We start from the raw sequence: 12,191 nt of genomic DNA, 5'->3' as shown, positions 1-12,191 counted from the left end.
CAGAAAAGGTGAATGTCCTTTGTGCTGCATTTAGAGGCATGAGGAAATGATTTTAATGGTCTATAAAAGAAAACCAATATTCCTCTGAGTGGGATTTTTAAAAATAAGATTTAACATAAAGTTTAAAAATAAAACTTAGTATAAAATGTAAAAATATACAATGCCTTGTTCCACTAAAAAGAATGCACTAAAAAGAATAAAACACCTAGGGATAAATTTAACCAAGGAGATGACAGACCTGTACTCTGGAAATTAGAAGGTGTTGATAAAAGAAATTGAAGACAACACAAACAAATGAAAAGACCTGGCGTGCTCACAGATCATAAGAATTAATACTGTTAAAACGTCCATACTTACAAAAAAGCCATCTACATATTCAACGCAATCCTTATCAAAATACCAATAGCATTTGTCACAGAACTAGAACAAATAATCCTAAATTTTGTAGGGAGCCACAAATGACCTCAAATAGCCAAAGCAATCTTGAGAAAGAACAAAACTGGAGGTATCACAATTCCAGATTTCAAGATATACGACAAAGCCATGATCATCAAAACAGTATGGTAGCAGCACAAACACAGACCTAGAGATCAATGGAACAGATAGAGAGCCCAGAAATAAACCCATACAGATGGCCCAGAGACACATGAAAGATGCTCAGCACCACCAATCATCAGAGAAATGCAAATCAAAATGACAGCAAGATACCACCTCACCCCTGTCCCAATAGCTGGTATCAAAAGGACAAGAAACAACAAGCATCTGAGAGATGTGAAGAAAAAGGAACCTTCGTGTACTGTTGATGGGAATGTAAACAGGTGCGATCATTGTGGGGAACAGTAGGGAGGTTCCTCAAAAGTTAAAAATACAAATACCACATGATTCAGTTATTTCACAACTTGGCATTTACCTAAAAAAAACAAAAACAGTAATTCAAAATAATATACGTACCCCTCTGTTTATTTTATTTTATTTTATTTTATTTTATTTTATTTTATTTTATTTTATTTTATTTTATTTTATTTTATTTTTTATTATGAAATTTATTGTCAAATTGGTTTCCATACAACACCCAGTGCTTATCCCAACAGGAGCCTTCCTCAATACCCATCACCCACCCACCGCTCCCTCCCAACCCCCCATAAACCCTCAGTTTGTTCTCAGTTTTTAAAAGTCTCTTATGTTTTGACTCCCTCCCTCTCTAACCATTTTTTTTCTTCCCCGCCCCCATGGTCTTCTGTTAAGTTTCTCAGGATCCACATAGGAGTGAAAACATATGGAATCTGTCCTTCTCTGTATGACTTATTTCACTTAGCATAACACTCTCCAGTTCCATTCATGTTGCTACAAAAGTATAGCTACAAAAGGGTTGCTATATTTCATACTTTCTCATTGCCACGTAGACTCCTATGTTTATTGAAGCACTATTTGCAATTACCAACACAGGGAAGCAACCCAAGTGCCCATCAAAAGATGGATGGATAAAGAAGATGTAGGAGATATACATGTGTATATACAATGGGATATTACTCGGCCACAGAAAAGAATGAGATCTTGCCGTTTGTGACAACATGGATGGACCTACAGGGTATTATGCTCAGTGAAATAAGCCAGACAAAAACAAATACCATAGGATTTCACTTCTATGTGGAATCTGAAAAAAAACAAGTCAACAAAAAAAACAAACAAAATAACAGTCTTAAATACAGAGAACAAATTGGTGGTTGCCAGAAAGGAAGTAAGTGGGGAGATGCTGGAAATAGATATGGAGGATTAAGAGGCACAAACTTCTAGTTATAAAATAAGTAAGTCACAGAGATAAAAAGTACAGCAGAGGGCATATAGTCAATAATATTGTAATAACATTACGTGATAACAGATGGTGACTACACTTAAGGTGAGCTCAAAATAACTGTGTAAAATTGTTGAATCAATATGTTGTACACCTGAAACTCATACAATGTTGCATGCCAATTTACTTCAATTAAAAAAAAAGTGTGCTCTGAAATCTGGTAGAATAATTTTAATTTAACCCTATATTGCTTCTCTTCTTTAAAAATATACTTAACATTGGAGAAATGTATTGGTCTGCCCAGGAAAGCAAAGACTTTGAGCCGTAAAGTAATTATAGTCTCAGTCTAGGCCATGGTATGTAAATACACTCTTCCACCAAAACGTTTTCTGACTTTTGAACCATTGTGACATGATGACAACTAGTGGCAGAGACCGGACATTTAGCCCTACAATAGCCCTATAACCCATCACTTCCTTAGACCAGATACCTGGCAAGCTTGGGCCATCCCAAGTAAGGTGCTATTTAAGCAATGCCCGAATGGTCTCCACTGATTGTATGGATCATCTGAATCTCAGAACCCAAGAGCATATCCGGAAATGTCTTCCTGACACAAATACTGCACATCTGACCTCTGATCATTAGAGTGGAAGGAGTGTGGGCTTTGGGATCAGTCAGACCCAAATTTGAATCCATGTGCATTTACCGGTTGGGTAGATTTAAACAAACTCTAACACCTGTGGGCCTTAGTTTTCTGCATCTACAAAACAGTAACAAGTTTAACTAGTGTATTCTCAGATGAAGTGAGACAGAGTGAGACAGTAAGCATATGAAGCACCTAGCACACCATAACCCCTTGACAAATTGTTAGTACTAATATTACTCATACTGTCACTGTGCACCTTCTCTGAGTTTGTCTGGCCAGACACCAACCTGAGAGCAGGGACAGAACAAGCGTGGTGAGGAGGGTCGTGCCACAATTAGATGGCCAAAGCTTAAGCATGACTTTGATACTGACTTACTGTATGATGTAGGACAACTGACGTCACATCTCTAAGCCTCCTTACATAGCTAGTAAGGATAATAACAGAATGCCACACAATATTATGAGGGCAAAATAGGATGGTTGATATGAAGGGGTTAACACAGTGCCTAGCAAAATGTAAGTGCTTTGTTAGTTTAACTGCTATGTCTTTAACAGTAATATCATCCCTGAATCAGTATCTTATTGCATTTACCTATTTTGTCTACACGATGCAATTGTAAACTTCCTAAGGGAAATATCAATGTCTAATTCATCTTTGTACTCTGAGTGCCTGGCACGAAATAGGTACTCAATAACTATTAGTTGGAAAAGTAAACGGATGGACGGACGGATGGACAGATGGATGAATAAATCCATATATATGGGAAAAAACTTTTGAAAGATGTTTGATACTTTTTTTTGGAGGTCCTTCATAGCACAAATGAATTTGAGCCCATTATAAGGTGGAATATGCCATTCAGGCAAAGATATTATGGAATTCATGAAAAGATATGCTTCGACTTGGCATAATTTGGCCATAGATAAACAGTAGGCATTTAGTATATACCTTCTGAATCAATAGGAGGCACTTAGCAAATACTTCCTGGGTGAAAACATATTCACTGATTATGCTACCCATAATTATCTCCAAAGAACTAAGCAAAAAACCAAACAAACAAACAAACAAAACACCTGTCTCCTTCATTAGATACAAAAAGATCAGTGAGGCTGGCACCTAAGTTCCAAAGTGGCACTCCAAACCAGCCAGTACCCCTTGACCTCAATTGAAAGCATCTTTTCCAATCCCAATTAAAAATTACTGATTTCGTGCCAGCCTAGGGCACCCCACCCACCTATACGTAGAATGGGCAAGGCGCAGAAAGAAAGAATACAAAATATCCTCGATCAGATGATTATTTACACGGTGATCTGCACTGCACCATGTGAAGTGTTTTGGGGTACTTTTGTATCTTTTTTCTCTTTGATTCTCTGAGGAATCCCATTTTACAGAAGGGAAAACAAGCTGAGAGGATATAATAACGTGTCCAAAGACAAACAGCCCCCAAGGAGATCTAGTGTTTTTGTACCAACATCACTTGGTGACCTTGCAGATTTCAGAGCCATCAAGCCTATTGATTCAGACTCTCTGAGGACAGATTAGGAATGTGCATATTCAACATGCCAAGTGACTCTTACTTTCAAGTGTGAGAACCTCTGGTGTGAGGTATTTCATTTCATGTTCTAGCTTGACAGGTCAGGGTTACAGAAAGTTTTCCAGATACTCTTCTCCCAGATCATCTGCCTCACTGCTTTGGTCCAACATTTTGTTGGCACCCAGATGTTTTATTAGGCATTAGTGAGTGATGTGGTGATTTAGTGACTCCTGCTCTAAAGGAGTGCATTTTCCAGGAAAAAAAAAGAAAAAGGACTAATAAACTATTATAATGCAGCTAATAGGGGTTATGATGGGAAGAAGGGGTTGGAAAAGATTCTTTGGGATTAAAGAGCCCCAAAAGTCAATGCTAGACATCCAGGATTTGGCATTAGGCATTATTTACAAAAAGCTCCAGTTAGAAGGCAGTTATCTTACTGGGAGGCACAGCAAATGAACGGTTAGTAGTCATGAACCCCATAAGTGGAATTAAACTCTGATATAACAAATGTCATCATAGATAAGAGCAGGGCTACCAAGAGAGGAAGGGTCTTTCTAAGGAGAGGGGAGGCTCAAAGGCTTTGGCAGAGGTGTTTGGAGGGAGGGCCCAAGAGCACAGAGAAACCAGGAGCCCAGGAGGAGAGAAAGATAAAGGTGACCCATTTTAGGTGCCATGTGAGAAGGGTGCTGGCGTCTTGCAGAACAGAGCCTAGAGATGAGAAATTCCCCCAGATGATTTCCGAACACCAGGTTCTAACATCAAATGGCAGGGGGGGAAAAGGCAATTAATTGGGAGATTCTGGAGTGCTACACTATGGACCAGGCTGCTCCAAGCTTTCCTTTGGACGGGCCTCCTGGGAGACCAGTAGCAATTGCTTTTGTCCTGCAAAGTCCCAGCTGGAGCCTTTGCCTTGGGACATCCCAACAGCCCGCGGTGCCCTGCCTGTTGCCTACCCTCACTGAAGCCCAGCCCTTCAGGGAAAGTCACCCTGATCATTTCTTTTAACATGTCCTTACACCCTCCTTTGGGGAAAGTTTCATCATTACAGTTTTTCCTTTTTGCTAAGAAGGAAAGTAAATCCCAAGAAAACAAAAATTAGCCTACTTAAGATCAGTCCGGATGAGCCTGCCCAGGTTTTCACTTTCAAGTCAGAGCAAATCAAATTCCTATCCATTCTTCAAGTCTTAAATAAAATGTCACATCTTCAGGGAGAGGTTTCTAAATGCCTCAGACTGGGTCAAATCCTCCTGCTACTGACTCTCAAATAGCATCCTCTCCTTTCAAAGCACTCATTCATTACTGAACATATTTATTGAGCATCTACTTAAGTCAGGCAGTGTACTAGGTACTAAAGAAGCAAGAGTGAGCAAGATAGATAAGATACCCTCCTGTTTATTCAGGGATAATTATCACTCCTCATGTACAGGGTTGTGGTGAAGATTCAATGGCATAATTTGTCACAATGTTCAAAATTCTGTGTGGTATGAAGTACTGTTCAATTAGTTTGATAATTGCTGTTAAGTATCTAATTCCTTTGCCAGACTCCAAGTAGCAGAAGGGTAGGATTCTGACTTTTCTCTGAATCTTGAGTTTGAGGTTCACTGCCTGGTGCATAACAGGAATTCAGTAGGTTTGTGCTGAATTGAATTGAGTTGAACTAAACGCGCAGAATTCTGACATACTTTTCACCGCCCTCCCCCCCGCCACACACACACACACACACACACACACTCTGCAGCTGGTGGTGAGTGAAATTCACAACTTGGTACATTCTGATCAGGAAGGAAAAGGAACCTCTTTTTGGTTGGTTCCTTCGTCTATTCATAAAATATAATATTTTTAGCAGTTATTAAACACTAAGCATGCTTCTAGGTGTTGGAAATACATCCGTAAATAATACACTGAGGTTAAGCTCACTGAGTTTATATTCTAGAAGGAGGAGATAGACAATAAACAGGTAAACATTATATCAACAAAGTTATTTCAGAATGTGAGGAGAGTAATGATCTGGCAATTTATCCAAAGAAAACAAAAACACAAACTCAAAAAGACATCTGCACCTCTGTATTCATTGCAGCATTATTTATAGAAGCCAGGATATGGAAACAATTTAAGTGTCTGTTGATGGATGAATGGATAAACAAAATGTGGTGTGTATATATACCATGTAATATTATTCAGCCATAAAAAAGAAGGAAATCTTGACATTTGCAACAATATGGATGGATCTTAAGGATATAAGGCTAAGGGAGATAAGACAAAGAAAAATACCATGTGATCTTACTTATATGTGGAAACTAAAACAAAACAAAACAAAACAAAGCAAACAACCCCTTCCCCAGCTCAGATACAGACAAAGACTGGCGGTTGCCGGAGTGAGGTGGGTGAGGGGTGGGCAACATGGGTAGAGGGGGTCAAAATGTACAAACTTGGGGCACCTGGGTGGCTCAGTCAGTTACGCATCTGACTTTGGCTCAGGTCATGATCTCACGACTGTGAGTTCAAGCCCATTATCGGGATCTGTGCTGACAGCTCAGAGCCTAGAGCCTGCTTTGCATTCTGTGTCTTCCTCTCTCTCTGCCCCTCCCTTGCTCATGCTCTATCTTTCCCTCTCCTTCAAAAATAAATAAGCATTAATTTTTTTTTTAAATGTACAAACTTGCAGCTATAAAATAAGTCATGGGGATACAATGTTCAGTAGAGCGACTACAGTTAAAAATACTGTATTTCATATTTGAAAGTTGCTAAGAGAGTAGCTCTTAAACATTCTCATCAAAAGAAAAAATATTGTAACTATGTATGGTGATGAGTATTAACTAGATTTATTGTGGTGATCATTTCACAACATATACAAATACTGAATCATCATACTGTGCACCTGAAACTAATCTAATGCTATATGTTAATTATACCTCAATTTTTTAAAAAGTAGAATGAAGACAATAAAATGGGGGTTGTGGCAGAGAGAGACTGCTTGGCTTAGACAGTCAGGGAGGGCCTCTCTGGGGAGGTAACATTTCAGCTGAGGCCTGAAAGACAACTTGCTGGCCAAGAAACGGTTTTGGTTCTCTAACCCAACCTGGCTGCAACCTGTACATTTTCTTTCAGAGCAGTTTTGTCTTCTATCTTAATTAGTTAATGATTTAATTCTTTTAAAATAACAGTTTATTTACTGTTTCTTCCACAGCTTTCCTCTGAGTTCAGCGGGGACACAGCTTGTGCTGTGTTGCTCACTGTTACATCCCCCGGACCTCCTGAGAGGCCAGCTGAGACTTGATTCACACGGTTGATGGGGAGTCTGGGCTGACTGCTCAGCCAGCAAGTGACTAAAGCCAAGTGGGAGGTGGGCAGCTATGGATGAGAGTAAAGAGGATTTTGAAGTTGGAGGACAGGCTCGATTTAAAGCAGATGCAAAGGGAAAAATAGAACCTCGCTGGTTACAACAGAAGATTTTGGCTCTCAATGAAAAGACTATAAAGCGAAAAGCATAATAAAGCCAAGCACATTTACCACCAAATTTTATATACTGATAGTACTTCACACAAAGTAGACAGTTTCACCTCATTTATAAAGAGATGTCAGAGGAGTAGGCAATATTTTTTCATTCTATCTCATATGAATATGACTTGATTTTCTTTTTTTTTCTTTTTCATTTTAGAGTTAGGGGGGAGGAGCATAGAGCGAGGGAGAGAGAGAATCTTAAGCAAGCTCCACACAGCAGAGAGCCTGACACGGGACTCACTCCCACGGCCCTGGGATCATGACCTGAGCCAAAACCAAGAGTCAGACGCTTAACTGACTTAGCCACCCAGGCGCGCTGGACTTGATTTTCATAATGATAACAGTAATAACAGTGGCCATCAAATGTGAGTTCTTAGTAGGCCCAGTCACTGTGCTAACCACTATGCCCAGGAGATCTCACTTAACTCTCCTGAAAAACGTATAATAAAGTAAATGTTATTATTTTATTTGTTTATACATGAGGAAATTGGCACAGAGATGTCAAATAACTTGCCAAGCGTGAGCAAGTGGAGGAGCTAAGATTCCAGTGCGGACTCCCCACTCCTACCCCCGCTCTGTGTGGACACTATGCTGTTTCCTGGGCTACGTGACCTTGACATTGTCTTCCCTGGTATCTGATGTAGGACAGATCACCTAGAATGACACTCAACTTCTGTATTTACTTGTGTGGAATTTGTGGGCATTTGATCAGGGCTGGTCAAGGTTACTTGTGCCCCATTTGAAAGAAAGGGTTTGCTAATGACTAGCACAATCATGAGGGGAAACTATAACCAAATCCACACACCTACCCATCAATGCCTCCAGAGATTCAATATGCATTGAAAGGTTACTTTTTCTAACACACAGTGCCAAGGACCATGGGAGTGGAGGAGCAGGGAAGGCACAGAATGTAAAGGTAGAGTGGGCAGGAAAGAAATCAGTGAAAGGGATGACTATATTACAAACTACAGAAGGGCCATAAGAGAGTAACAGATAAAGTGCAGAACAGGAAAATCTCACACCTAATTGGGACATTGGGTTGGATTCCATGAAGACTTCCTGGAGGTGGTAATATCTGAGATATGCTCTGAAGCACAGGGAGAATCTGAATCTATGGAGATGTGAGTGAGAAGAACATTCTGGTAGGAATTAAAAATTAGAACAATGGTTTGATGGTAGGGAACGGCGAGAATTATTTGGGGAATAGTGAGTACTTGTTTATTAGTCTACATAATACCTTTAAAGATGGTTTTTAATGCTACTTTATGAACATGAAAATAATAATATTACATCTCCTTCAATTTAACTACATTGCTATTCACAACTCAAATTCACTCTATATACTCCGAATTAATGGAATTATAACACATTTTAAACATATAAAGCAGATTCCGACTTTAGCGTTTGGCTTTATGCCCTAATTAGCTCTCATCTGGAAATGGCAGGCTTCAACCTCCCTTATCCAAGCTGGATAAAGAACTGCCAATTATTCAGTCTATAGAATGCCTCAGAGAAGAAACCATTCCAACGCCAAACCAGAATGTGTTTCCAATTCCTCAGAAGGAACTGCCTTGTCTGCTCCCCTCCTGCACATCTCTGGGCTTTAATTAAACTGAACAATACGAAAGGGAATCGATATGCCAGGATATTAACAATGTACTTTTTAAGGATTTCTGCAGCTATGATGTCTGTTTTGGTCTTCATCCCCAGCATCAGGCAGCATGATTCCTTCTGGGCAGATGAGAACATCAGAGGGTTTTAAGACAACCCAGCACAACGAATCTAGGTGGCAAGATCTTAGTTTTCTGACCCTTAGGACACCCTTTAGAAATAGAAGAGAAGGGGTTGAGTGGTCAGGTTTAATGCCTTCTGCAGAAAACATTTTTAACACAAGTTTTCCCTTGATTCTGAGAAGCCATAATAGTAAACCTTTCAGGAGGCAACAGGGGAGAACATGGTCCACCTTTTGCTCTTGGGGTATGGATAAAGACTTGCTCCTTCAGCAGAGACGCTCTCCGGGAGCGCCACAAGGTACACAAAGCCTACGCAATAGGTCTCTTTAGCCTGCAGAGTATTTTAGTTTTTAATTCAAACTTTATGCCCTGTAGGAGGCTATGCACTCACCAGGCTCCTGCATCTGGAGAGAATTACACACTTCTGTTCCTCTCTGGTTCAGTCTATGAGTTTGGCTTTACAGCTGGGTTTCTCAACGTCAGCGTTATTGACATTTCGGTCTGGATAATTTGCTGAGGGTGGAGCAGGGGTGGGGGAGGGTTGGGGAGCTGCCCTGTGCATCGAAGGTGTTTAGCAGCATCCTTGGGCTCTATCCACAACATGCCACTAGCACCTCCCGACCTCAGTTGTGACAATCAAAACCATCTCCAGGTGTTGCTGAACATCCCCTACAGGGGGAAAACTGTCCCCCACATACTGACACAGAGAGAGTCACTGCTTTACAGCAGTACAGCCTCAGAGACCAGGGCTAGGCCAGTGGCCGCATTAATCATACATAAGGCCGCAGAGTGTGGGCACAAAATAAGGTGACAAGGTGCTGTCTCTAATTCCTCACGTCTTCATTTCCTGACCTCACTCTCCCACACGTCTGGGGTGTAAGTGCTATGAAACAATATTTGTAAAAATGCTTTTGAAAATTTGCTGATATGATGCTGTCACCATTTGGTTTACCTGGGTCTTGGGGCAACCACCGATACTGGCATGGGGGAAAATGACAGCTCCATTTTGAAATAAATAATTTAGATTTAAAGGCATTCCATCAACCAAGTTTACTGATGGGGAGTTGAACGTAGTGGTAAGATACGTCGGTCTTGCCACCAAATGAACATTCTTAGAGTCTCCTGTCTTCATGGCCTCTGCTGATGGAAAAGCTGGTGGCCATTCATTCATGCATGCATCTGTTCCATAAATATGTGTTAAGTCCCACTATGTGTCAGGCCCCGTGCCGGGCACCAGTGATGAGTATACAACTTGTAGTTGTAATAGTCGTGTTAGATATGGCCCTTTCTTCATGGAGATTGTAAGCTAGTAGAGAAAAACAAACGAGGAGTAAGGAAATTATAATGCATTTGGCAAGTGCTATGAAGGATAACATTGTGGACCTCCTAGAAGGGCCTCCAAGCTTAGAGACAGGGGTTAGGGGAGCCCGACTGGGGTAAGGGGCACCAGAGCTGTGGTCTGAAGGATGAAGAGGGGTTGACAGGGAGAGAGGGTGAGCATTGTTTCTGGAAAAGGAGAGAGCATGTGTGCAGTGCTGGAGGCGAGCGATGGCTCGAAAGGAAATACAAAGCACAGAATACGTGCCAGCAATCAGGGAAACAGGCTGAGAGTGTCCCGAGAACAATGAAGCCCTTTGAACGTCTCAGGGAGGCAAGCCACATGTGTGCACACTACGAATACTACTGTGGGTACAGTGTGACGAACAGGAAGGAGGTGATCAAGACAAGAAGGAAAACGTCAGAAAACCTAAGAGAGAAGAGAAGATGGCATCCAGAGGAGGACAGCGGCAATGTGGTTAGAGAGAGGTCAAGGAATTCGAGAGGTCATTTGAGACATTTAGGAGGAAAAATGACATAGGACTCTGGGTAGATGAGCACGTGTGTTGAGGAAAGTTAGGAAGGCAGGGTCGAGGATGACTCTAAGGTAGTTAGGTGGGCTTTTAGAGAAAGCAACTGGAGTTAACTACAGCCATTGCCATGAGTAACAAAAAATGAAAGAACGTTTATGGGCTCCTACTGAATACAGGTCCTTGAGCTAACTATAACAAGCATATCTCATGTAAGTCTTGCAACCTCCCTATGATATAGATTCTATCATTCCTAGGACATCAAGGCTCAGAATAACCTGTTCAAGGGCACATATCTGTTAATGACAGAGCCAAGATTCATAGCCAACTTCCTGTCTCCAGGGCCCACTCTGAACCACCACATACAACCATTATTAATTTATTTGAGGGTTTACCTTCTATGTTTAAATCGTACGTCTTCCAGTTACTAACAACACCTTTGAAGAAATCACTGAATCATTTAAGCTCTTTGAATTTCAAGTTATGTAGCCAAAATTTGTGTATTAGAACATCTCCTTTACAAAGTTGATATAATGATTAAATTAAATCCTAATACTAATAATGAGAATAATCATTTACTGAATTCCGACTATATCCATGCTGTGTTGCAAAAAACTTTACACACACACACACACACACACACACACAGATTCACATACGTATATTAGCTAATCTAATGCTCACAAAAGCCCTTGAAGTATCTTCAATGATAATGTTACAAATGAGGATACTGAGGCACAGGGAGATCAAATGCCATACTCAGAGTTACATAGCTGGGATGCAAACCTGCATTCTTCACCACTGGGTCATGTTGCCTCTCTTAAGAAGTGAGGTCTTAGGAAGTACCTGGCATACCATGAGCCTAATGCCTAGAATATCGCACATGCTCAGTGCTCACTGAAATTTTTATTCAAGATTACATTTAGCAAATTTTTGGTAAGTGCCAGGCACTGTGTTAGGCAAACAAGATAGATATGGCCCTTGTTATAATGCATTTCTTTGGAATTCTGGAAAGCCATTTCCACTTATGATTCCCCCCCACCCACCACTTGTCAAGCCACCTGCCCATGAGAACTCAGGACATGTCAGTCATTTATGGGAAAGGTTTCAGATGGGGCCAGATGAAGTCTGGAGTCAAAT

At 40.8% G+C, this 12,191-nt stretch overlaps 1 protein-coding gene across 3 annotated transcripts in view; it reads right to left on the bottom strand.

The window, feature by feature from the left end:
* The window catches only part of PPP2R2B (protein phosphatase 2 regulatory subunit Bbeta), a 509,803-nt gene that overhangs the window by 424,976 nt on the left and 72,636 nt on the right, over positions 1–12,191 (bottom strand). The gene's annotated exons all lie outside the window — the stretch shown is intronic.

Source organism: Panthera pardus, unplaced genomic scaffold (assembly GCF_024362965.1).
Source record: "Panthera pardus isolate Hobbes unplaced genomic scaffold, ASM2436296v1 HiC_scaffold_2, whole genome shotgun sequence".
NCBI lineage: Eukaryota > Metazoa > Chordata > Mammalia > Carnivora > Felidae > Panthera > Panthera pardus.
Note: the sequence above shows the minus strand (reverse complement) of the source record. Positions and strands in the feature narration are given on the sequence as shown.